The 23,678-nt window shown below is 57.0% G+C and overlaps 1 protein-coding gene across 1 annotated transcript in view; it reads right to left on the minus strand.

The window, feature by feature from the left end:
- IL34 (interleukin 34) overlaps window positions 1-7,390 on the minus strand; it is a 48,578-nt gene extending 41,188 nt beyond the window's left edge. The window contains exon 1 of the mRNA XM_073564330.1: window positions 5,903-7,390. The gene's annotated coding sequence lies outside the window, so the exon portion shown is untranslated. The remainder of the gene's footprint in view (window positions 1-5,902) is intronic.
- Between the last annotated feature and the right edge of the window lie 16,288 nt (window positions 7,391-23,678).

A 23,678-nucleotide genomic window follows, 5' to 3' on the forward strand; every position in this document is an offset into this window, starting at 1 on the left:
TCTGCAGTAATGTGTATGGTCTGAGTACTGACAGGCGGACCCCCCACCCCTGTAACCTCTGCAGCAATGTGTATGGTCTGAGCACTGACAGGCAGACCCCCCATCCCTGTAACCTCTGCAGTAATGTGTATGGTGTGAGCATTGACAGGCGAACCCCCCCACCACTGTAACCTCTGCAGCAATGTGTATGGTCTGAGCACTGACAGGCGGACCCCCCACCCCTGTAACCTCTGCAGCAATGTGTATGGTCTGAGCACTGACAGGTGGACCCCCCACCCCTGTAACCTCTGCAGCAATGTGTATGGTCTGAGCACTGACAGGTGGACCCCCCACCCCTGTAACCTCTGCAGTAATGTGTATGGTCTGATCACTGACAGGGGGACCCCCCACCCCTGTAACCTCTGCAGTAATGTGTATGGTCTGATCACTGACAGGGGGACCCCCCACCCCTGTAACCTCTGCAGTAATGTGTATGGTCTGATCACTGACAGGGGGACCCCCCACCCCTGTAACCTCTGCAGTAATGTGTATGGTCTGATCACTGACAGGCGGACCCCTCACCCCTGTAACCTCTGCAGCAATGTGTATGGTCTGAGCACTGACAGGCGGACCCCCCACCCCTGTAACCTCTGCAGCAATGTGTATGGTCTGAGCACTGACAGGCGGACCCCCCACCCCTGTAACCTCTGCAGTAATGTGTATGGTCTGAGCACTGACAGGCGGACCCCCCACCCCTGTAACCTCTGCAGTAATGTGTATGGTCTGAGCACTGACAGGCGGACCCCCCACCCCTGTAACCTCTGCAGTAATGTGTATGGTCTGAGCGTTGACAGGCGGACCCCCCCACCCCTGTAACCTCTGCAGCAATGTGTATGGTCTGAGCGTTGACAGGCGGACCCCCCACCCCTGTAACCTCTGCAGTAATGTGTATGGTCTAATCACTGACAGGCGGACCCCCCACCCCTGTAACCTCTGCAGTAATGTGTATGGTCTGAGCACTGACAGGCGGACCCCTCACCCATGTAACCTCTGCAGCAATGTGTATGGTCTGAGCACTGACAGGCGGACCCCCCACCGCTGTAACCTCTGCAGCAATGTGTATGGTCTGAGCACTGACAGGCGGACCCCCCACCGCTGTAACCTCTGCAGCAATGTGTATGGTCTGAGCACTGACAGGCGGACCCCCCACCCCTGTAACCTCTGCAGCAATGTGTATGGTCTGAGCACTGACAGGCGGACCCCCCACCCCTGTAACCTCTGCAGTAATGTGTATGGTCTGAGCACTGACAGGCGGACCCCCCACCCCTGTAACCTCTGCAGTAATGTGTATGGTCTGAGCGCTGACAGGCGGACCCCCCCACCCCTGTAACCTCTGCAGCAATGTGTATGGTCTGAGCGTTGACAGGCGGACCCCCCACCCCTGTAACCTCTGCAGTAATGTGTATGGTCTAATCACTGACAGGCGGACCCCCCACCCCTGTAACCTCTGCAGTAATGTGTATGGTCTGAGCACTGACAGGCGGACCCCTCACCCATGTAACCTCTGCAGCAATGTGTATGGTCTGAGCACTGACAGGCGGACCCCCCACCGCTGTAACCTCTGCAGCAATGTGTATGGTCTGAGCACTGACAGGCGGACCCCCCAACCCTGTAACCTCTGCAGCAATGTGTATGGTCTGAGCACTGACAGGCGGACCCCCCCACCCCTGTAACCTCTGCAGCAATGTGTATGGTCTGAGCGCTGACAGGCGGACCCTCCACCCCTGTAACCTCTGCAGTAATGTGTATGGTCTGAGCACTGACAGGCGAACCCCCCACCCCTGTAACCTCTGCAGCAATGTGTATGGTCTGAGCATTGACAGGCGAACCCCCCACCCCTGTAACCTCTGCAGTAATGTGTATGGTCTGAGCACTGACAGGCGGACCCCCCACCCCTGTAACCTCTGCAGTAATGTGTATGGTCTGAGCATTGACAGGCGAACCCCCCACCCCTGTAACCTCTGCAGCAATGTGTATGGTCTGAGCATTGACAGGGGGACCCCCCACCCCTGTAACCTCTGCAGCAATGTGTATGGTCTGAGCATTGACAGGCGAACCCCCCACCCCTGTAACCTCTGCAGTAATGTGTATGGTCTGAGCACTGACAGGCAGACCCCCCACCCCTGTAACCTCTGCAGTAATGTGTATGGTCTGAGCACTGACAGGCGGACCCCCCACCCCTGTAACCTCTGCAGTAATGTGTATGGTCTGAGCACTGACAGGGGGACCCCCCACCCCTGTAACCTCTGCAGCAATGTGTATGGTCTGAGCACTGACAGGTGGACCCCCCACCCCTGTAACCTCTGCAGTAATGTGTATGGTTTGAGCACTGACAGGCGGACCCCCCACCCCTGTAACCTCTGCAGTAATGTGTATGGTCTGAGCATTGACAGGCGAACCCCCCACCCCTGTAACCTCTGCAGCAATGTGTATGGTCTGAGCACTGACAGGCGGACCCCCCACCCTTGTAACCTCTGCAGTAATGTGTATGGTCTGAGCACTGACAGGCGGACCCCCCCACCCCTGTAACCTCTGCAGCAATGTGTATGGTCTGAGCGCTGACAGGCGGACCCCCCACCCCTGTAACCTCTGCAGTAATGTGTATGGTGTGTATGGTCTGAGCACTGATAGGCGGACCCCCCACCCATGTAACCTCTGCAGCAATGTGTATGGTCTGAGCACTGACAGGCGGACCACCCACCGCTGTAACCTCTGCAGCAATGTGTATGGTCTGAGCACTGACAGGCGGACCCCCCAACCCTGTAACCTCTGCAGCAATGTGTATGGTCTGAGCACTGACAGGCGGACCCCCCCACCCCTGTAACCTCTGCAGTAATGTGTATGGTGTGTATGGTCTGAGCACTGACAGGCGGACCCCCCACCCCTGTAACCTCTGCAGTAATGTGTATGGTCTGAGCACTGACAGGCGGACCCCCCACCCCTGTAACCTCTGCAGTAATGTGTATGGTCTGAGCACTGACAGGCGGACCCCCCACCCCTGTAACCTCTGCAGTAATGTGTATGGTCTGAGCACTGACAGGCGGACCCCCCACCCCTGTAACCTCTGCAGTAATGTGTATGGTCTGATCATTGACAGGCGGACCCCCCACCCCTGTAACCTCTGCAGTAATGTGTATGGTCTGAGCACTGACAGGTGGACCCCCCACCCCTGTAACCTCTGCAGTAATGTGTATGGTCTGATCACTGACAGGCGGACCCCCCACTCCTGTAACCTCTGCAGCAATGTGTATGGTCTGAGCATTGACAGGCGAACCCCCCACCCCTGTAACCTCTGCAGTAATGTGTATGGTCTGAGCATTGACAGGCGGACCCCCCACCCCTGTAACCTCTGCGGTAATGTGTATGGTCTGAGCATTGACAGGCGCCCCCCCCACCCCTGTAACCTCTGCAGCAATGTGTATGGTCTGAGCACTGACAGGCGGATCCCCCCACCCCTGTAACCTCTGCAGCAATGTGTATGGTCTGGGCACTGACAGGCGGCCCCCCACCCCTGTAACCTCTGCAACAATGTGTATGGTCTGAGCACTGACATGCGGACCCCCCACCCCTACAACCTCTGCAGCAATGTGTATGGTCTGAGCACTGACAGGCGGACCCCCCAACCCTGTAACCTCTGCAGCAATGTGTATGGTCTGAGCACTGACAGGCGGACCCCCCCACCCCTGTAATCTCTGCAGCAATGTGTATGGTCTGAGCGCTGACAGGCGGCCCCTCACCCCTGTAACCTCTGCAGTAATGTGTATGGTCTGAGCACTGACAGGCGGACCCCCCACCCCTGTAACCTCTGCAGTAATGTGTATGGTCTGAGCACTGACAGGCGGACCCCCCACCCCTGTAACCTCTGCAGTAATGTGTATGGTCTGAGCACTGACAGGCGGACCCCCCACCCCTGTAACCTCTGCAGTAATGTGTATGGTCTGAGCACTGACAGGCGGACCCCCCACCCCTGTAACCTCTGCAGTAATGTGTATGGTCTGATCATTGACAGGCGGACCCCCCACCCCTGTAACCTCTGCAGTAATGTGTATGGTCTGAGCACTGACAGGTGGACCCCCCACCCCTGTAACCTCTGCAGTAATGTGTATGGTCTGATCACTGACAGGCGGACCCCCCACTCCTGTAACCTCTGCAGCAATGTGTATGGTCTGAGCATTGACAGGCGAACCCCCCACCCCTGTAACCTCTGCAGTAATGTGTATGGTCTGAGCATTGACAGGCGGACCCCCCACCCCTGTAACCTCTGCGGTAATGTGTATGGTCTGAGCATTGACAGGCGCCCCCCCCACCCCTGTAACCTCTGCAGCAATGTGTATGGTCTGAGCACTGACAGGCGGATCCCCCCACCCCTGTAACCTCTGCAGCAATGTGTATGGTCTGGGCACTGACAGGCGGCCCCCCACCCCTGTAACCTCTGCAACAATGTGTATGGTCTGAGCACTGACATGCGGACCCCCCACCCCTACAACCTCTGCAGCAATGTGTATGGTCTGAGCACTGACAGGCAGACCCCCCACCCCTACAATCTCTGCAGCAATGTGTATGGTCTGAGCACTGACAGGCGGACCCCCCACCCCTGTAACCTCTGCAGCAATGTGTATGGTCTGAGCACTGACAGGCGGACCCCCCCCACCCCTGTAACCTCTGCAGCAATGTGTATGGTCTGAGCACTGACAGGCGGACCCCCCACCCCTGTAACCTCTGCAGCAATGTGTATGGTCTGATCACTGACAGGGGGACCCCCACCCCTGTAACCTCTGCAGTAATGTGTATGGTCTGAGCACTGACAGGCGGACCCCCCACCCCTGTAATCTCTGCAGTAATGTGTATGGTCTGAGCACTGACAGGCGGACCCCCCACCCCTGTAACCTCTGCAGCAATGTGTATGGTCTGAGCACTGACAGGCGGACCCCCCACCCCTACAACCTCTGCAGCACTCCTACATCCATAATGACCAGACGACCTCTGATATGAGGCGGAGCATGTACGCTCAGCTTCTGTGGTCGTCCACGGTGAGGCTGGTCCTGAGCGGACCCCGCCTTGTTACACCGCTGTCTGGTTGTGGCCCCCATGCTGCGGCTCAGTGTCGGGGTGTCAGTGGTCTTCTTATAGCCTCGGCCATCTTTCTGTAGAGTAACAATTCTTACTCTGATCCTCGGAGCGTTCTTCACCATGATGACCCCGGGTGTTACCCCCTGCCCCCCATTCACACCTGACACCTGAAAACACTAATGAGTCAAATGACACCGGGGAGGAAAAGGGCTGATTGGGCACAATTTTCACTTAGGGGTGTACTCACTTTGTTGCCAGCTCTGCATCCCCACTATGTGACTGTACGGGAGATGCTCGGGTTATAGCGGGGGGCTCATACCGCTGTATAGGGTAGTAGGGGGCAGGGCTCGCACTGGTTACAGGGAGTTTCCAGCTCGGGATGTGATTATGGGGGCAGCAGCTCAGTGCCCGGTGGGGAGCGGCACAGGATGATAACTGAGAACCAGGTGCATCTATTAACCCATTATTAGGCACTGGATAAAGTGCAGACATTCCTCCTCTGTGGGGTCATTATTGTGCAGCTGCTCTGGGGTCTGGGAAAGTTGGACGAAGCTCAGGGCAGAACTAGAAGCTCTCCGGCCCCAATGCAAAACCCCCGCAGTGACCAACGTTCATTGTTCTGGTGGTCTTATGGCAAAAGGGACCCAGCATAGTGACCCCCGCACCGCCGACAACTGGTCACCTGACCCCGCTTTCTATGGGGGCGCTACACTTATGGGCAGTCCAGATGATGTTGTGCTCCCTGTTATCAGCCATTCTATCATTACTAGGTGACTGTGTGACGTGCACTCACCGGACGCAGGTCAAGGTCCTCGCTGTATTCTGGGGTCTCCGGGGCGGCTCTGGTTGGGGTCTCCGCTGTACACTGGGGTCTCCGCTGTACGCTGGGGTCTCCAGGTGGCTCTGGTTGGGGTCTCCTCTATACGCTGGGGTCTCCAGGTGGCTCTGGTGAGGTCTCCGCTGTACGCTGGGGTCTCCGCTGTACTCTGGGGTCTCCAGGCAGCTCTGGTTGGGGTCTCCGCTGTACGCTGGGGTCTCCAGGTGGCTTTGGTTGGGGTCTCCTCTATACGCTGGGGTCTCCAGGTGGCTCTGGTGAGGTCTCCGCTGTACTCTGGGGTCTCCGGTGCTCTGGGTGTCTCGTCGTAACTCTGCTGTGTACAAGTTCCTGTCTGGACCAGCGTGACAGCGGGTTACATCTGGGGTCGGAGCTGCAGCTGTTCCCTCCCTGTCTTATAAATGGCAGATGTAAAGTGCAGACTCACAGCTGTGCAGAGGGTGGTACTACTACACCCATCATACACTACACTCAATATGTAACAGCAGAATAGTGAGTGCAGCTCTGGAGGTGACTGGAGGATAAGACACGATGTAACAGCAGAATAGTGAGTGCAGCCCTGGAGGTGACTGGAGGATAAGACTCGATGTAACAGCAGAATAGTGAGTGCAGCTCTGGAGGTGACTGGAGGATAAGACACGATGTAACAGCAGAATAGTGAGTGCAGCCCTGGAGGTGACTGGAGGATAAGACACGATGTAACAGCAGAATAGTGAGTGCAGCTCTGGAGGTGACTGGAGGATAAGACATGACGTAACAGCAGAATAGTGAGTGCAGCTCTGGAGGTGACTGGAGGATAAGACATGACGTAACAGCAGAATAGTGAGTGCAGCTCTGGAGGTGACTGGAGGATAAGACACGATGTAACAGCAGAATAGTGACTGCAGCTCTGGAGGTGACTGGAGGATAAGACACGATGTAACAGCAGAATAGTGACTGCAGCTCTGGAGGTGATTGGAGGATAAGACACGATGTAACATCAGAATAGTGAGTGCAGCTCTGGAGGTGACTGGGGAATAAGACACGATGTAACAGCAGAATAGTGGGTGCAGCTCTGGAGGTGACTGGAGGATAAGACACAATGTAACAGCAGAATAGTGAGTGCAGCTCTGGAGGTGACTGGCGGATAAGACTCGATGTAACAGCAGAATAGTGAGTGCAGCTCTGGAGGTGACTGGAGGATAAGACACGATGTAACAGCAGAATAGTGAGTGCAGCTCTGGAGGTGACTGGAGGATAAGACTCGATGTAACAGCAGAATAGTGAGTGCAGCTCTGGAGGTGATTAGAGAATAAGTAGTAACAGCAGAATAGTGAGTGCTGCTCTGGAGGTGACTGGAGGATAAGACATAATGTATCAGCAGAATAGTGACTGCAGCTCTGGAGGTGACTGGAGGATAAGACACGATGTAACAGCAGAATAGTGAGTGCAGCTCAGGAGGTGACTGGAGGATAAGACATGACGTAACAGCAGTATAGTGACTGAAGCTCTGGAGGATAAGACACGATGTAACAGCAGAATAGTGGGTGCAGCTCTGGAGGTGACTGGAGGATAAGACACAATGTAACAGCAGAATAGTGAGTGCAGCTCTGGAGGTGACTGGAGGATAAGACACGATGTAACAGCAGAATAGTGAGTGCAGCTCTGGAGGTGACTGGAGGATAAGACACGATGTAACAGCAGAATAGTGACTGCAGCTCTGGAGGTGACTGGAGGATAGAGCACGCCCAGGAAGAGGAGGAGCATCTGTGCTGAGCGTCTGCAGGCTAGGGCCTTGCTAAGCTCCTGGGAAGGGAGGTTTTTTTCCAGCAAGGACTTTCCATCTGCCCCCTTCCCAGGAAAGAGGACTTTCCCTGGGACTGAGCGCCGGGGCTGTGCCCCTGGCTCCCACCCTCCGGCAAGCCAGCTGGGGGTGGGGGGCCTCAGCACCATCCAGAGGCCAGGGTGCAGCCAGCCAGTCCCAGGGAGATGGGGAAGAGACGGAGCAAGGAGAGAGGGGGTCGCAGGACCCAGGAGCCCCGGGACACCGGGCCCCCCGAAGCTGGTACCGTGGCGGCTCCTCCTCCCGGAGGAGTGGCGGCCCAGAGCAGAGGTGCAGTGGCAGAGCCCCCCAACATCTGGGGCTCCAGAGCTGAGGGAGAGCCATCCACCATCTACGCCTCCCGCATCCATGCGCACCTCTGCGAATATGAGGAGGCCGCCAAACAGCTGAGAAAACTCCGGGAGGAGTTAAGGGGAGCACGAGCGGTGGCTAAGAACCGGCTCCCCGCCTCGAGACGAGCTGAGGTCTCCGCCACGGTGGAGAGGCTGAAGGGGGCTATCAGGGCCTTGGAGGAGATACGGGCGGCTATCCTGAGTGGGAGCGGCCCCTTTGCAGAGAAACTGAAAAACGATGACCGGTTTAGAGCCATGACCGGAGGGTCTCCTGGGGGGTCGGGAGGCCCCTGCCAGGTGGAGGGCCAAGAGGAGGAGGATGGCGGAACATCTACGCCTGCCCCACCTGAAGGCCTGGTGAGCAACAACACCCAGGTAACATGCAGCGGGGTGGCCCCTGAGCAAGTGGCTCTCCCACCGGACTCCAGTTACTCGGAGGAAAGTGGGGGCGAGGGGGAGGCTGGTGGGAGTGGGGACAGTAGTAGTGAGGGGGGCTGCCTCGTCCTACAACAGGTGAGGCAGATCGAGTCCCCAGAGCGGTTTGGCACACTGCTCTTTGGGGATGAGGTCTGCCCTGAGGACGAGGCAACCGGAAAGAGGAAAAAGAAAAAAAACAAGCGCAAGCCAAAAAACACCGTGGCTGACAAACTTATGTTTGTCCCTCTTTCCGGGGTCCCTCTGTCCCGCTGTATGGAACCCGCTGCCCACCCTGGCTCGGGCCCTGTGGTGGGTCCGCAGCGGGGGCGCGGGCAGAGTGATGTGTGCCTGGACCTTACCGTCACATCTGGTGGTGGCGGTGAGGGTTCAGGCAGCGACATGGAGGTCGGTGCTGGTGCCAGTGGTGTAACAGCCGCTGGCGGTATTGGCAGTAGTGGCGTCCGGGCTCAGTCCCCGGTGGCAGGGGGGGCTGGCCTGGCGCTCAGCACGGGTACAGCCAGGACCGCACCTCCGGCGGTGAGTGCTGGGGTCTCTGGATCCCCCACGCACGGGTCCGTTAAGTCTGGTCCACTTATGGGGGTCCAGAGACCTAGAAAGGGCGTGGAGGCTGCTGTGAAGCAGCAGCTAAAAAAATGCAAGGGGCTGGTAGCTCCTCTGACGGCGCCCGTGGCAAGAGCGGGGTCCCCGGCGCGTAGACCCAAAAAGGGGTCCGTGTTGGGGGCACCGCCGCCGCTGGGCGATGAGGGGGAGTGGCCAGCCCTGCCAACATCAAGTGGTGGGTTCAGGGGCGCAGTGACAGTCCGTGAGGGGGGCGTGGCCTCCCCGAGTGTTGCCCAGCCTGCAAAGGCTGCGGCATGCAGGGGGGGCGTGTCCTCCTCGGCCGCTGTCCCGCCCGCTGTGCCCGCGTCACCTGGGGAGGGCGTGGCCTCGCAAGGGGTCACTGCTCTGCCCGGGGTGGCTGCGGCCGGCGGGGGGGGCGTGGCCTTGGCGGGCCCACTGCCTCCTGTCCCGCCTACCCCCTCAAGCAGCATAGTGCCCCCAAAAGTCGGTAGGGAGTTGTCGGGGTCCCCAGCCCGCTTACCTCCATCTGGTGGTGCGGGGGCTCTGGCGCTCCTTGGGAAGCCGGCGGGGGCGAACAGCAGAGGGCAGGGTGCGGTGGCAGTGGCCGTCCCTGTCCTCAGTGCAAAGACACCGCAAAAAGAAAAAAAAGTGGAGCCAGAGAACCCAGGAGCTGCTGCTGCTCCCAGGCTCGGGCAGGGCGTACTGAGTGCGCTCTGCTCGGAGGTATTTAAAGGGGCAGCGGCACTCCTGGACAAGAGTTGGAGCAGTGCCAGCAGCTCCAAGGAGCAGAGCACTGGCCAGTCAGGGCCCCCAGCAGGCAGGCAGGGGTACTGCAACACCAAGTCTGCTAATGTAAATAGTGGTCTATCTGGAAGTGAGAGTGGGAGTGAGATAGGAGATATTTTTGAAGAGCTGTTTGAGGACATAAATGGTGATGTGAGCGATATGGATGAGGGAGTGAGTGCGAGTGTGAATGTGGCAGTAAATGCTGGAGTGAGTGCCGGAGCGAGTGGAAATAATAAAAGAGTGAACGGGAGAGTGAATGAGGGTGCTGGCACAAGTGGTGGTAGTGGTGGGAGGGCTGGCCCGTCTGCCCCCCCAGCCGCGAGGCCCCAACGTAATTATGCGGGGGTCGCGGCTGGGGGTCGGGGTGGTTCCGGGGGGGTCTCCTCGCCTCCGGGCTCCGGGGACGGCGGTTTGCACCGCCGTTTCCTGGAGGCCCTCCAAAGGGGAGAAAGATCGATCATGGTAGAGGGGAGGACAGTGGACCTGTCTTTCTGGATAGAGAGACATGGCCTAGCAGCCTTCCAAAATCAAAGGGAGGGAGGGACTGTTTGGTCTCTCCCCACAGCCGGGCAGGGGCCGCCAAGAAGGAATGTGGTCCGTCTTAGGTGGGGGGGCAGTGAAGCTTGTCCACCTAGGAGCAAGGTGGTGGAGCTCCTCCTTAAGATGGGCTTCGGGGCGAATGACATCTTTGCCCTGATACACCCTTCGGCGTCCCGCTTCTTCGACGTCAGCTTCGTGCGGCCAGAGGGGCTTGAGCTCTTCTGGTCAAACTACGAGCTGGTGCGAGAAGAGCCCGGATGGCGAGACTTCGTGGCTCAAGCGGTGTCTCGCCAAAATTCCGTCAAGCGAGTGACCGTGGTTACATGTAACGAGTCACTCGCAGGCGTGGACATCATGACGTGGCTTTCCCGTTACGGGGAGGTCACCGAGGTCCCAAAAAAGAACAGGGACGAGTTTGGCATCTGGTCGGGGGGCTGGACCTTCATGGTCAAATTGAAGGTTTCCGGCGGCACGGTCACCCACATCCCTTCCTCGGCGTTCCTGGGAAGGGACAGGATCCTGGTCTTCTACCAGGGGCAACCGAAGGTCTGCCACAAGTGCGGCGACCCCACTCACTTCAGCGCCAACTGCAAGGTGCAGAAGTGCGCGTTGTGTGGTGGGGTAGGTCACCTGGCTGCCTTGTGCAAAGACATTCGGTGCCACCTGTGTGGTGACCTGGGTCACCCTCTCAGCCGCTGCCCTCGCTCTTTCTCTAATGCCGCCACAGGCCCGGTGGGGGGAGACCGCGGGGGGGCAACCCCCGGTGGCGCTGCTTCTGCTGTGGCAGGTGGTGGCGAAGGGGGAAGGGCTGAGGGGCCAGTGAGGAAGGGCAATGCTGCAAGGGGCCCCGCGTACCAGCGGAGGCAGGAAAAACGCCAGGGAGGTAAGGGACAGGTGGAGCCTCGGGCAACCGGGGTGATGCCTGCTCCTCCCTCCAGGCCCGTGGCCAAAGCCTCTGAGGCCCTGGGGGAGAGTGCGGTGAGTGAGGAGATCAGGAGGATGGAGAGAGAGGAGAAAGCGGCTGACTCGGACAATTCCTCTCAGTATGAAAGTGTTGATGAGGATGTCCAAGAGCAGCCTACAGCACCAGGTGGCAAAACCAGGCGTGCCAAGCGCAAAGCGGTGGGGAGGAAGGCTGACAAGCCTTCAAAGTCCCCCCCGCCCCCGACCACAAGGGTGCATACGGAAGGGCCCGCTGACCCCCCTCTGATCAGACTCTCCAACCGGTTCAGCGCCCTCGGGGGTTCAGATGATGAACCGCAAGACGAGGGTACTGGGCCGGGGGTAACACCGGAGGGTCCTTCGGGGGATGGCGGAGTCCGTCCCTCAGGGGGCATTGCTCCTCCTGAGGGGGGGACAGACCTGGAACCCGGGGGCGAGGACACCGGGGGGGGTGGGATGGACACGTCGGGAGCTTCCCTGAAAAGGAAGGTGTCTGACCCCTCCCCAGGAGGAGGTAATAGCGGGGTAGGGAAGAAATTGGCCATCCAACTCGATCACCCATGATGGCTGAACTCGCCCCGTTGACGCTGGCGTCTATTAATGTCGCCAGCATTAAGTCAGATGCGGCTCGCTTCACGGCCTTTGATTTTTTCTCCCGGATTGAGGCAGAAATTTTATTCTTGCAAGAGACCAGACTAACAGACATGGGGGCCATCTATAAATCACGGAGGGAGTGGAGGTGCGGGCCCTCATACTGGTCTCTTGCGGCCGAGCCGTATAGCGGGGTGGCAGTCCTTTTTAAGACTGCAGCAGTTGAATGCCGACGGGTTACTGAGTTGGAAATGGGGAGGTGCCTGATCCTAGATGTCTTCATGAGGGGACAAGAGCTCCGGCTCATCAACATCTACGGCCCGCAGTCCAAGTGGGACCGCAAATGTCTCTTCCTGAGGATCAAGCCCTTTCTTTTTACGAGCCGACAGGTGGTCTTCGGTGGGGACTTCAACACCATTACGAGGTCCCGTGACCGGGGGGGTCCCGGAGATCGCCTGGCTTATGATAGCGTCGCGTTGAATAGCATAGCCAGTGAAGCTCGCCTGGTGGATGCCCACATCCGGCACACCCCAGGTCACGGAGGTTTCACCTACCATAGGGGTAGCTGTAGGTCTAGAATAGACAGGTTTTTTTTGAAGGAGGACGCCATCTTTTCTGCTGTGTCCGCCGTTGAGGTGGAGTTCTCCGATCACTGTTTAATTTTCTTTTCTCTGAATGTTGCAGAGACTCCTCGGATGGGAAGAGGGCTGTGGAAGCTCAATTCGTCCCTGCTGGAAGAAGCGGAGGTGAGACAATCCTTCGAGGATTTTCTTCAGAGCCAGGTACCGCTGTTGGATCTCTGTAGTAGTAAGTCAGAGTGGTGGGAGATCTTCAAAAAGCGGGTGGCGGGGTTCTTCCGTCAGCTCTCGAGCCTCAGGAGTCTGAACAGGCACCGCTTGTACCAGGCTCTGGGGAGGAAACTCGAGCAGCTTGTCTCGACTGGAGGTGACCGAGAGGAAATCTCCAGAGTGAAATCTTTGCTCAAGAGGTGTCAGTATGATAGGCACACATCTTTGGTTTTTGAGAGGGACTTCGGGAAGTACCGCTCGCCCGACCCTTACAGAAACTGTAAGATGTCAGTGAATTGTAAGATGGTGACAGGACTGATCGACAGTACGGGGTCCCTGAACAGATCCAAATCAGGGATCCTGGAGGTGGTCAGATCCTTCTACTCACACCTCTTGGAAAAGAAGGATCTGGATCGGGACAGGATGTCGGCTTTCCTGGCTGAAGCCATCCCTGAGCCAGGGGGTGACCCCTCTCTTGGTGTTTTGGCAGAAGAAATCAGGGAAGAGGAAGTGAGACTGGCCATTGATGGGCTTCGGCTCAAGAAATCGCCAGGTCCGGATGGCTTAACATCTGAGTTCTATAAGACTTTTAGGGACTCCTTGGTCCCCCTCTTGACAGGGGTCTTTAATGAGTGTCTCTCCTCGGGCACTCTTCCCGGCTCAATGAGGAAGTCAGCCCTCATTATTCTGTCAAAGGGTAAGGATCCGTCCCGAATCGAGAACTGGCGTCCCATAGCGCTTCTCGATACGGACCGGAAGGTTCTGGCCAAGGTGCTGTTTAATCGGCTGGTGAAGTTTGCACCCCGGCTCCTTTCAGGGGCCCAGCATTGCTCTGTTCCAGGCCGCAGTACTTTTAGTGCTGTGCTCGGTGTCCGAGAGGCAGTGGAGCAGGGTAGGGCAGGTCACTGGAAGGGGTACTTGCTGTCATTAGATCAAGCGAAAGCCTTTGACCGGGTCAACCACGAGTACCTCTGGTCCGTCCTTTTGAGGTATGGTCTGCCTGGGAGGTTTGTAAAATGGTTAGAGATCTTGTACCAAGGGGCTGAGACTTTTCCGCTGGTGAATGGTTGGTCAGGTCGTCCTTTTGAGGTGGGTTCTGGGGTCCGTCAGGGCTGTCCGCTGAGCCCGCTTTTATACGTGTTCGCGATCGATCCCTTCTTAAGGAGGGTAGATCGTGGACCGTTGGCGGGAGTCGGGATGGACCGGGCGGGCTCTGGCTCCTCTCTGAGGGTGGTGGCGTACGCCGATGATGTTTCCCTGTTCGTATCCTCGAGAGGGGAGGCGGACTGGGTCATGTCGGAGGTAGTGCGCTACTCGGAGGCATCCGGGTCCATGATCAACCGGGATAAGTGTGAAAGTCTCTGGCTGGGAGGGGGAGATCCTAGTTTTGATCTCCCGGACACCCTTCCAGGGCCCCAGGCCACCGCCAAAATTCTAGGCATCGAATTTGGCCCCGGGGACTACCCCCAGCAAAATTGGGAGGGCAGACTTAAGATCGCCGCCCAAAAGGTGGACCAATGGAAGGGTTGGTCTTTAACCCTGAGGGAAAGGGTTGCCCTGGCTAAAGGCTATCTGCTACCTTTATTGATATACCTGGGCAGTGTGTGCATCTTGCCGGAACCTCTCTGGACGCGGGTCTATAGCCTGTTCTTCCAATTGTTATGGGGGAATAGGCTTAACCTAATCAAGAGGGAGGTTACATACCGTACGAGGAGACTAGGCGGGTTGGGTATGGTCAACCCGGTGGTGTTTCTAGTAAACACCTTTCTTAAGACTAACATCTCTAACCTCTGGCTAGAGAGGGCTCCTCCGTGGGTAGTCTCCTGCAAGGGTTGGCTTTGGCCTTTCTTCCAGGAATGGGAGACAGGAGGGCGGGTGAAGGACCTACGCACACCTCATGGGCATCTTCCGGCTTACGCTACCCCGGTTCTGAAGGTGATCCGCCGGTGGGGTCTGGGAATGTGGGAAATCAGGACCATGTCGAGGCAGTGCCTTGACAGGAGGGTCCTGTTGACCCATTTCCAGAAGCCCCTGGCCCTTAAGGATTGCCCAGGCCGGGATCTGGAGGTCGGGCTGGGGCTTTTAAATTCTAAGCGGATCCCCATGAAGTTTTGGGACTTGACCTGGCGTTGCTTCCACGGGAGGCTGTATGTAAGGGACAACTTGAAGTGCAGGAACTCCGATGACCGGGGTTGCCCTCGTGAGGAGTGTGGCGACGTGCTGGAAAGCATGGAGCACTTCCTGCTTCATTGTCCCTTTAATGCAGAGGTTTACAACAGGGTGGGTGCCTCCATACGTTGGCCGCGGCTGGCGTCCCTCTCCTACGCTGAATGGGCCTATGGAGCGTTCAGATCCCTGGGTGGCCGGGACCCGTGCACTTTATTCCTAGTCAGTGCAGTGGTTAGGTTCCACACTTGGAATGCACGGTGCCTAGTTACGACGCGGAAAAAAACCCTCCCAAGGGATGAGGTGGTAGGAAACATCTTGGGTGACCTGGTGAAGGTCCGTTCTTTGGAGTTCGAAAGGTTGGGTGTGAGGAAGGCCTCTTGGCTTTGGAGAGGCCTCTCCTTTTAAAAACGCACTCAAGGGAGAGCTAGCTCCGTGTGAATGAGGGTAGGGATAGCATAAGTTTCACTGGGTGTGTTAGGGACAGAAGTAGGGGCAGATAGGGACAGGGAGGGACAGGCACTGAGGGACAGATAGAGAGTTAGTTATGATAAGTTAGGTAGAGTAGGGGCAGGTAGGGACAGATAGGGACAGGTTTCTTTTTTTAGGGACAGAAGTAGGGACAGTCTTAGTTCTTGAGGGATAGGATGAATGTGTTAGTGAGGGATGGAGCCTCTAGAACCCCGTTTTCCTGGTGGTGGGCTGGTGCATGCCACCTTAGCTTTTTGTTTTAAAAACAGGACATATAATGGATATTGGGCTTACAGGTGCCAAACTTGGGCCTTGGGTATGTAAATGCTGTGTTTAGTTTGTATATTAATGCGTAAGTAGATGGGATGGTATTGAGAGTTTTGGAAAATGTCTTTTGGTTGTGCTTTGGTAAAAGGAAAAACATATAACACACGTTTTTTTTGTTTTTTTTTGTTTTTTTAGTTAGAATGTGTGGATGGGGTGTAGTCAGGTTGGGAGGGGGGTGCATGGGGGGTGGTGGATGGATGACCGGATGCCAAGAGCAACATGAAGGAGCAGAGGAGCAGGGCAGGAGAAGTAGACTCTGCGGACCCTGGAAATAATTTTTGTGTGGAATCAAAAGGCCATAAACTTTCGTGGACCAGATTTTGCAGTGACAAGGCTACAAACTTGTAGGACCTGCGGTGCAAGGTGGTGGGAAAAAAAAGGCTGCGAACTTGTTGCCATGTGTGGGAGAGGAAAAAAAAAAAAAAAAAAAAAAAAAAAAAAAAATCTTTGCTGTGTAATAGGAGGTAAGGTTTGTCGGCCAAAGTGGCAGAGTTCTTGTTTTTTTCAAGGCGGAGGGCCAGGAAAGGGTTATTTTCGTTTGGTTTTTGTAAATAGTAAAATTGTAAATAGTAAACTAGTAAAATCGGTGAGGTGTGAATGGGGGTGAATGGAGTGAGAGTGGGGAGAGGGGTTTATGTTTCTTTGTATTCTCTTTTCAGTGGATTCCTGCTGGGGGACCCTAAGCTGCCGAGCTTAGTGGAGGACAAGGAAAGGATTTGGACTTTCAGTTGTTTGCGCATGTTTTGCACATTTTATGTCTGTCTATGTTGGTTTTCTTTAGTTTATGTATTGTGGTTTGTTTCTGAGTGTAATTTTGATAATTTTGTAAAATAAAAGAGTTGGAGGATAAGACACGATGTAACAGCAGAATAGTGACTGGAGGTGACTGGAGGATAAGACATGATGTAACAGCAGAATAGTGAGTGCAGCTCTGGAGGTGACTGGAGGATAAGACACGATGTAACAGCAGAATAGTGGGTGCAGCTCTGGAGGTGACTGGAGGATAAGACACAATGTAACAGCAGAATAGTGAGTTCAGCTCTGGAGGTGACTGGAGGATAAGACACGATGTAACAGCAGAATAGTGAGTGCAGCTCAGGAGGTGACTGGAGGATAAGACATGACGTAACAGCAGTATAGTGACTGAAGCTCTGGAGGATAAGACACGATGTAACAGCAGAATAGTGGGTGCAGCTCTGGAGGTGACTGGAGGATAAGACACAATGTAACAGCAGAATAGTGAGTGCAGCTCTGGAGGTGACTGGAGGATAAGACACGATGTAACAGCATAATAGTGAGTGCAGCTCTGGAGGTGACTGGAGGATAAGACAGGATGTTACAGTAGAATAGTGGGTGCAGCTCTGGAGGTGACTGGAGGATAAGACTCGATGTAACAGCAGAATAGTGAGTGCAGCTCTGGAGGTGACTGGAGGATAAGACACAATGTAACAGCAGAATAGTGAGTTCAGCTCTGGAGGTGACTGGAGGATAAGACACGATGTAACAGCAGAATAGTGAGTGCAGCTCAGGAGGTGACTGGAGGATAAGACATGACGTAACAGCAGTATAGTGACTGAAGCTCTGGAGGATAAGACACGATGTAACAGCAGAATAGTGGGTGCAGCTCTGGAGGTGACTGGAGGATAAGACACAATGTAACAGCAGAATAGTGAGTGCAGCTCTGGAGGTGACTGGAGGATAAGACACGATGTAACAGCATAATAGTGAGTGCAGCTCTGGAGGTGACTGGAGGATAAGACAGGATGTTACAGTAGAATAGTGGGTGCAGCTCTGGAGGTGACTGGAGGATAAGACTCGATGTAACAGCAGAATAGTGAGTGCAGCTCTGGAGGTGACTGGAGGATAAGACAGGATGTTACAGTAGAATAGTGGGTGCAGCTCTGGAGGTGACTGGAGGATAAGACTCGATGTAACAGCAGAATAGTGACTGCAGCTCTGGAGGTGACTGGAGGATAAGACATGATGTAACAGCAGAATAGAGACCGCAGCTCTGGAAGTGACTGGAGGATAAGACACAATCTAACAGCAGAATAGTGAGTGCAGCTCTGGAGGTGAATGGGGGATAAGACACGATGTAACAGCAGAATAGTGAGTGCCGCTCTGGAGGTGACTGGAGGATAAGACACGATGTAACAGCAGAATAGTGAGTGCAGCTCTGGAGGTAACTGGAGGATAAGACACGATGTAACAGCAGAATAGTGACTGCAGCTCTTGAGGTGACTGGAGGATAAGACACGATGTAACAGCAGAATAGTGACTGCAGCTCTGGAGGTGACTGGAGGATAAGACATGATGTAACAGCAGAATAGTGACTGCAGCTCTGGAGGTGACTGGAGGATAAGACATGATGTAACAGCAGAATAGTGACTGCAGCTCTGGAGGATAAGACACGATGTAACAGCAGAATAGTGACTGCAACTCTGGAGGTGACTGGAGGATAAGACATGATGTAACAGCAGAATAGTGACTGCAGCTCTGGAGGATAAGACACGATGTAACAGCAAAATAGTGACTGCAGCTCTGGAGGTGACTGGAGGATAAGACATGATGTAACAGCAGAATAGTGACTGCAGCTCTGGAGGATAAGACACGATGTAACAGCAGAATAGTGACTGCAGCTCTGGAGGTGACTGGAGGATAGAGCACGCCCAGGAAGAGGAGGAGCATCTGTGCTGAGCATCTGCAGGCTAGGGCCTTGCTAAGCTCCTGGGAAGGGAGGTTTTTTCCTGCAAGGACTTTCCATCTGCCCCCTTCCCAGGAAAGAGGACTTTCCCTGGGACTGAGCGCCGGGGCTATGCCCCTGGCTCCCACCCTCCGGCAAGCCAGCTTGGGGTGGGGGGCCTCAGCACCATCCGGAGGCCAGGGTGCAGCCAGCCAGTCCCAGGGAGATGGGGAAGAGACGGACCCAGGAGAGAGGGGGTCGCAGGACCCAGGAGCCCCGGGACACCGGGCCCCCCGAAGCTGGTACCGTGGCGGCTCCTCCTCCCGGAGGAGTGGCGGCCCAGAGCAGAGGTGCAGTGGCAGAGCCCCCCAACATCTGGGGCTCCAGAGCTGAGGGAGAGCCATCTACCATCTACGCCTCCCGCATCCATGCGCACCTCTGCGAATATGAGGAGGCCGCCAAACAGCTGACAAAACTCCGGGAGGAGTTAAGGGGAGCACGAGCGGTGGCTAAGAACCGGCTCCCCGCCTCGAGACGAGCTGAGGTCTCCGCCACGGTGGAGAGGCTGAAGGGGGCTATCAGGGCCTTGGAGGAGATACGGGCGGCTATCCTGAGTGGGAGCGGCCCCTTTGCAGAGAAACTGAAAAACGATGACCGGTTTAGAGCCATGACCGGAGGGTCTCCTGGGGGGTCGGGAGGCCCCTGCCAGGTGGAGGGCCAAGAGGAGGAGGATGGCGGAACATCTACGCCTGCCCCACCTGAAGGCCTGGTGAGCAACAACACCCAGGTAACATGCAGCGGGGTGGCCCCTGAGCAAGTGGCTCTCCCACCGGACTCCAGTTACTCGGAGGAAAGTGGGGGCGAGGGGGAGGCTGGTGGGAGTGGGGACAGTAGTAGTGAGGGGGGCTGCCTCGTCCTACAACAGGTGAGGCAGATCGAGTCCCCAGAGCGGTTTGGCACACTGCTCTTTGGGGATGAGGTCTGCCCTGAGGACGGGGCAACCGGAAAGAGGAAAAAGAAAAAAAACAAGCGCAAGCCAAAAAACACCGTGGCTGACAAACTTATGTTTGTCCCTCTTTCCGGGGCCCCTCTGTCCCGCTGTATGGAACCCGCTGCCCACCCCGGCTCGGGCCCTGTGGTGGGTCCGCAGCGGGGGCGCGGGCAGAGTGATGTGTGCCTGGACCTTACCGTCACATCTGGTGGTGGCGGTGAGGGTTCAGGCAGCGACATGGAGGTCGGTGCTGGTGCCAGTGGTGTAACAGCCGCTGGCGGTATTGGCAGTAGTGGTGTCCGGGCTCAGTCCCCGGTGGCAGGGGGGGCTGGCCTGGCGCTCAGCACGGGTACAGCCAGGACCGCACCTCCGGCGGTGAGTGCTGGGGTCTCTGGATCCCCCACGCACGGGTCCGTTAAGTCTGGTCCACTTATGGGGGTCCAGAGACCTAGAAAGGGCGTGGAGGCTGCTGTGAAGCAGCAGCTAAAAAAATGCAAGGGGCTGGTAGCTCCTCTGACGGCGCCCGTGGCAAGAGCGGGGTCCCCGGCGCGTAGACCCAAAAAGGGGTCCGTGCTGGGGGCACCGCCGCCGCTGGGCGATGAGGGGGAGTGGCCAGCCCTGCCAACATCAAGTGGTGGGTTCAGGGGCGCAGTGACAGTCCGTGAGGGGGGCGTGGCCTCCCCGAGTGTTGCCCAGCCTGCAAAGGCTGCGGCATGCGGGGGGGGCGTGTCCTCCTCGGCCGCTGTCCCGCCCGCTGTGCCCGCGTCACCTGGGGAGGGCGTGGCCTCGCAAGGGGTCACTGCTCTGCCCGGGGTGGCTGCGGCCGGCGGGGGGGGCGTGGCCTTGGCGGGCCCACTGCCTCCTGTCCCGCCTACCCCCTCAAGCAGCATAGTGCCCCCAAAAGTCGGTAGGGAGTTGTCGGGGTCCCCAGCCCGCTTACCTCCATCTGGTGGTGCGGGGGCTCTGGCGCTCCTTGGGAAGCCGGCGGGGGCGAACAGCAGAGGGCAGGGTGCGGTGGCAGTGGCCGTCCCTGTCCTCAGTGCAAAGACACCGCAAAAAGGAAAAAAAGTGGAGCCAGAGAACCCAGGAGCTGCTGCTGCTCCCAGGCTCGGGCAGGGCGTACTGAGTGCGCTCTGCTCGGAGGTATTTAAAGGGGCAGCGGCACTCCTGGACAAGAGTTGGAGCAGTGCCAGCAGCTCCAAGGAGCAGAGCACTGGCCAGTCAGGGCCCCCAGCAGGCAGGCAGGGGTACTGCAACACCAAGTCTGCTAATGTAAATAGTGGTCTATCTGGAAGTGAGAGTGGGAGTGAGATAGGAGGAGATATTTTTGAAGAGCTGTTTGAGGACATAAATGGTGATGTGAGCGATATGGATGAGGGAGTGAGTGCGAGTGTGAATGTGGCAGTAAATGCTGGAGTGAGTGCCGGAGCGAGTGGAAATAATAAAAGAGTGAACGGGAGAGTGAATGAGGGTGCTGGCACAAGTGGTGGTAGTGGTGGGAGGGCTGGCCCGTCTGCCCCCCCAGCCGCGAGGCCCCAACGTAATTATGCGGGGGTCGCGGCTGGGGGTCGGGGTGGTTCCGGGGGGGTCTCCTCGCCTCCGGGCTCCGGGGACGGCGGTTTGCACCGCCGTTTCCTGGAGGCCCTCCAAAGGGGAGAAAGATCGATCATGGTAGAGGGGAGGACAGTGGACCTGTCTTTCTGGATAGAGAGACATGGCCTAGCAGCCTTCCAAAATCAAAGGGAGGGAGGGACTGTTTGGTCTCTCCCCACAGCCGGGCAGGGGCCGCCAAGAAGGAATGTGGTCCGTCTTAGGTGGGGGGGCAGTGAAGCTTGTCCACCTAGGAGCAAGGTGGTGGAGCTCCTCCTTAAGATGGGCTTCGGGGCGAATGACATCTTTGCCCTGATACACCCTTCGGCGTCCCGCTTCTTCGACGTCAGCTTCGTGCGGCCAGAGGGGCTTGAGCTCTTCTGGTCAAACTACGAGCTGGTGCGAGAAGAGCCCGGATGGCGAGACTTCGTGGCTCAAGCGGTGTCTCGCCAAAATTCCGTCAAGCGAGTGACCGTGGTTACATGTAACGAGTCACTCGCAGGCGTGGACATCATGACGTGGCTTTCCCGTTACGGGGAGGTCACCGAGGTCCCAAAAAAGAACAGGGACGAGTTTGGCATCTGGTCGGGGGGCTGGACCTTCATGGTCAAATTGAAGGTTTCCGGCGGCACGGTCACCCACATCCCTTCCTCGGCGTTCCTGGGAAGGGACAGGATCCTGGTCTTCTACCAGGGGCAACCGAAGGTCTGCCACAAGTGCGGCGACCCCACTCACTTCAGCGCCAACTGCAAGGTGCAGAAGTGCGCGTTGTGTGGTGGGGTAGGTCACCTGGCTGCCTTGTGCAAAGACATTCGGTGCCACCTGTGTGGTGACCTGGGTCACCCTCTCAGCCGCTGCCCTCGCTCTTTCTCTAATGCCGCCACAGGCCCGGTGGGGGGAGACCGCGGGGGGGCAACCCCCGGTGGCGCTGCTTCTGCTGTGGCAGGTGGTGGCGAAGGGGGAAGGGCTGAGGGGCCAGTGAGGAAGGGCAATGCTGCAAGGGGCCCCGCGTACCAGCGGAGGCAGGAAAAACGCCAGGGAGGTAAGGGACAGGTGGAGCCTCGGGCAACCGGGGTGATGCCTGCTCCTCCCTCCAGGCCCGTGGCCAAAGCCTCTGAGGCCCTGGGGGAGAGTGCGGTGAGTGAGGAGATCAGGAGGATGGAGAGAGAGGAGAAAGCGGCTGACTCGGACAATTCCTCTCAGTATGAAAGTGTTGATGAGGATGTCCAAGAGCAGCCTACAGCACCAGGTGGCAAAACCAGGCGTGCCAAGCGCAAAGCGGTGGGGAGGAAGGCTGACAAGCCTTCAAAGTCCCCCCCGCCCCCGACCACAAGGGTGCATACGGAAGGGCCCGCTGACCCCCCTCTGATCAGACTCTCCAACCGGTTCAGCGCCCTCGGGGGTTCAGATGATGAACCGCAAGACGAGGGTACTGGGCCGGGGGTAACACCGGAGGGTCCTTCGGGGGATGGCGGAGTCCGTCCCTCAGGGGGCATTGCTCCTCCTGAGGGGGGGACAGACCTGGAACCCGGGGGCGAGGACACCGGGGGGGGTGGGATGGACACGTCGGGAGCTTCCCTGAAAAGGAAGGTGTCTGACCCCTCCCCAGGAGGAGGTAATAGCGGGGTAGGGAAGAAATTGGCCATCCAACTCGATCACCCATGATGGCTGAACTCGCCCCGTTGACGCTGGCGTCTATTAATGTCGCCAGCATTAAGTCAGATGCGGCTCGCTTCACGGCCTTTGATTTTTTCTCCCGGATTGAGGCAGAAATTTTATTCTTGCAAGAGACCAGACTAACAGACATGGGGGCCATCTATAAATCACGGAGGGAGTGGAGGTGCGGGCCCTCATACTGGTCTCTTGCGGCCGAGCCGTATAGCGGGGTGGCAGTCCTTTTTAAGACTGCAGCAGTTGAATGCCGACGGGTTACTGAGTTGGAAATGGGGAGGTGCCTGATCCTAGATGTCTTCATGAGGGGACAAGAGCTCCGGCTCATCAACATCTACGGCCCGCAGTCCAAGTGGGACCGCAAATGTCTCTTCCTGAGGATCAAGCCCTTTCTTTTTACGAGCCGACAGGTGGTCTTCGGTGGGGACTTCAACACCATTACGAGGTCCCGTGACCGGGGGGGTCCCGGAGATCGCCTGGCTTATGATAGCGTCGCGTTGAATAGCATAGCCAGTGAAGCTCGCCTGGTGGATGCCCACATCCGGCACACCCCAGGTCACGGAGGTTTCACCTACCATAGGGGTAGCTGTAGGTCTAGAATAGACAGGTTTTTTTTGAAGGAGGACGCCATCTTTTCTGCTGTGTCCGCCGTTGAGGTGGAGTTCTCCGATCACTGTCTAATTTTCTTTTCTCTGAATGTTGCAGAGACTCCTCGGATGGGAAGAGGGCTGTGGAAGCTCAATTCGTCCCTGCTGGAAGAAGCGGAGGTGAGACAATCCTTCGAGGATTTTCTTCAGAGCCAGGTACCGCTGTTGGATCTCTGTAGTAGTAAGTCAGAGTGGTGGGAGATCTTCAAAAAGCGGGTGGCGGGGTTCTTCCGTCAGCTCTCGAGCCTCAGGAGTCTGAACAGGCACCGCTTGTACCAGGCTCTGGGGAGGAAACTCGAGCAGCTTGTCTCGACTGGAGGTGACCGAGAGGAAATCTCCAGAGTGAAATCTTTGCTCAAGAGGTGTCAGTATGATAGGCACACATCTT

Source organism: Dendrobates tinctorius, unplaced genomic scaffold, assembly GCF_039654945.1.
Source record: "Dendrobates tinctorius isolate UK_male_01 unplaced genomic scaffold, ASM3965494v1 ptg000450l, whole genome shotgun sequence".
Classification (NCBI taxonomy): Eukaryota; Metazoa; Chordata; class Amphibia; order Anura; family Dendrobatidae; genus Dendrobates; species Dendrobates tinctorius.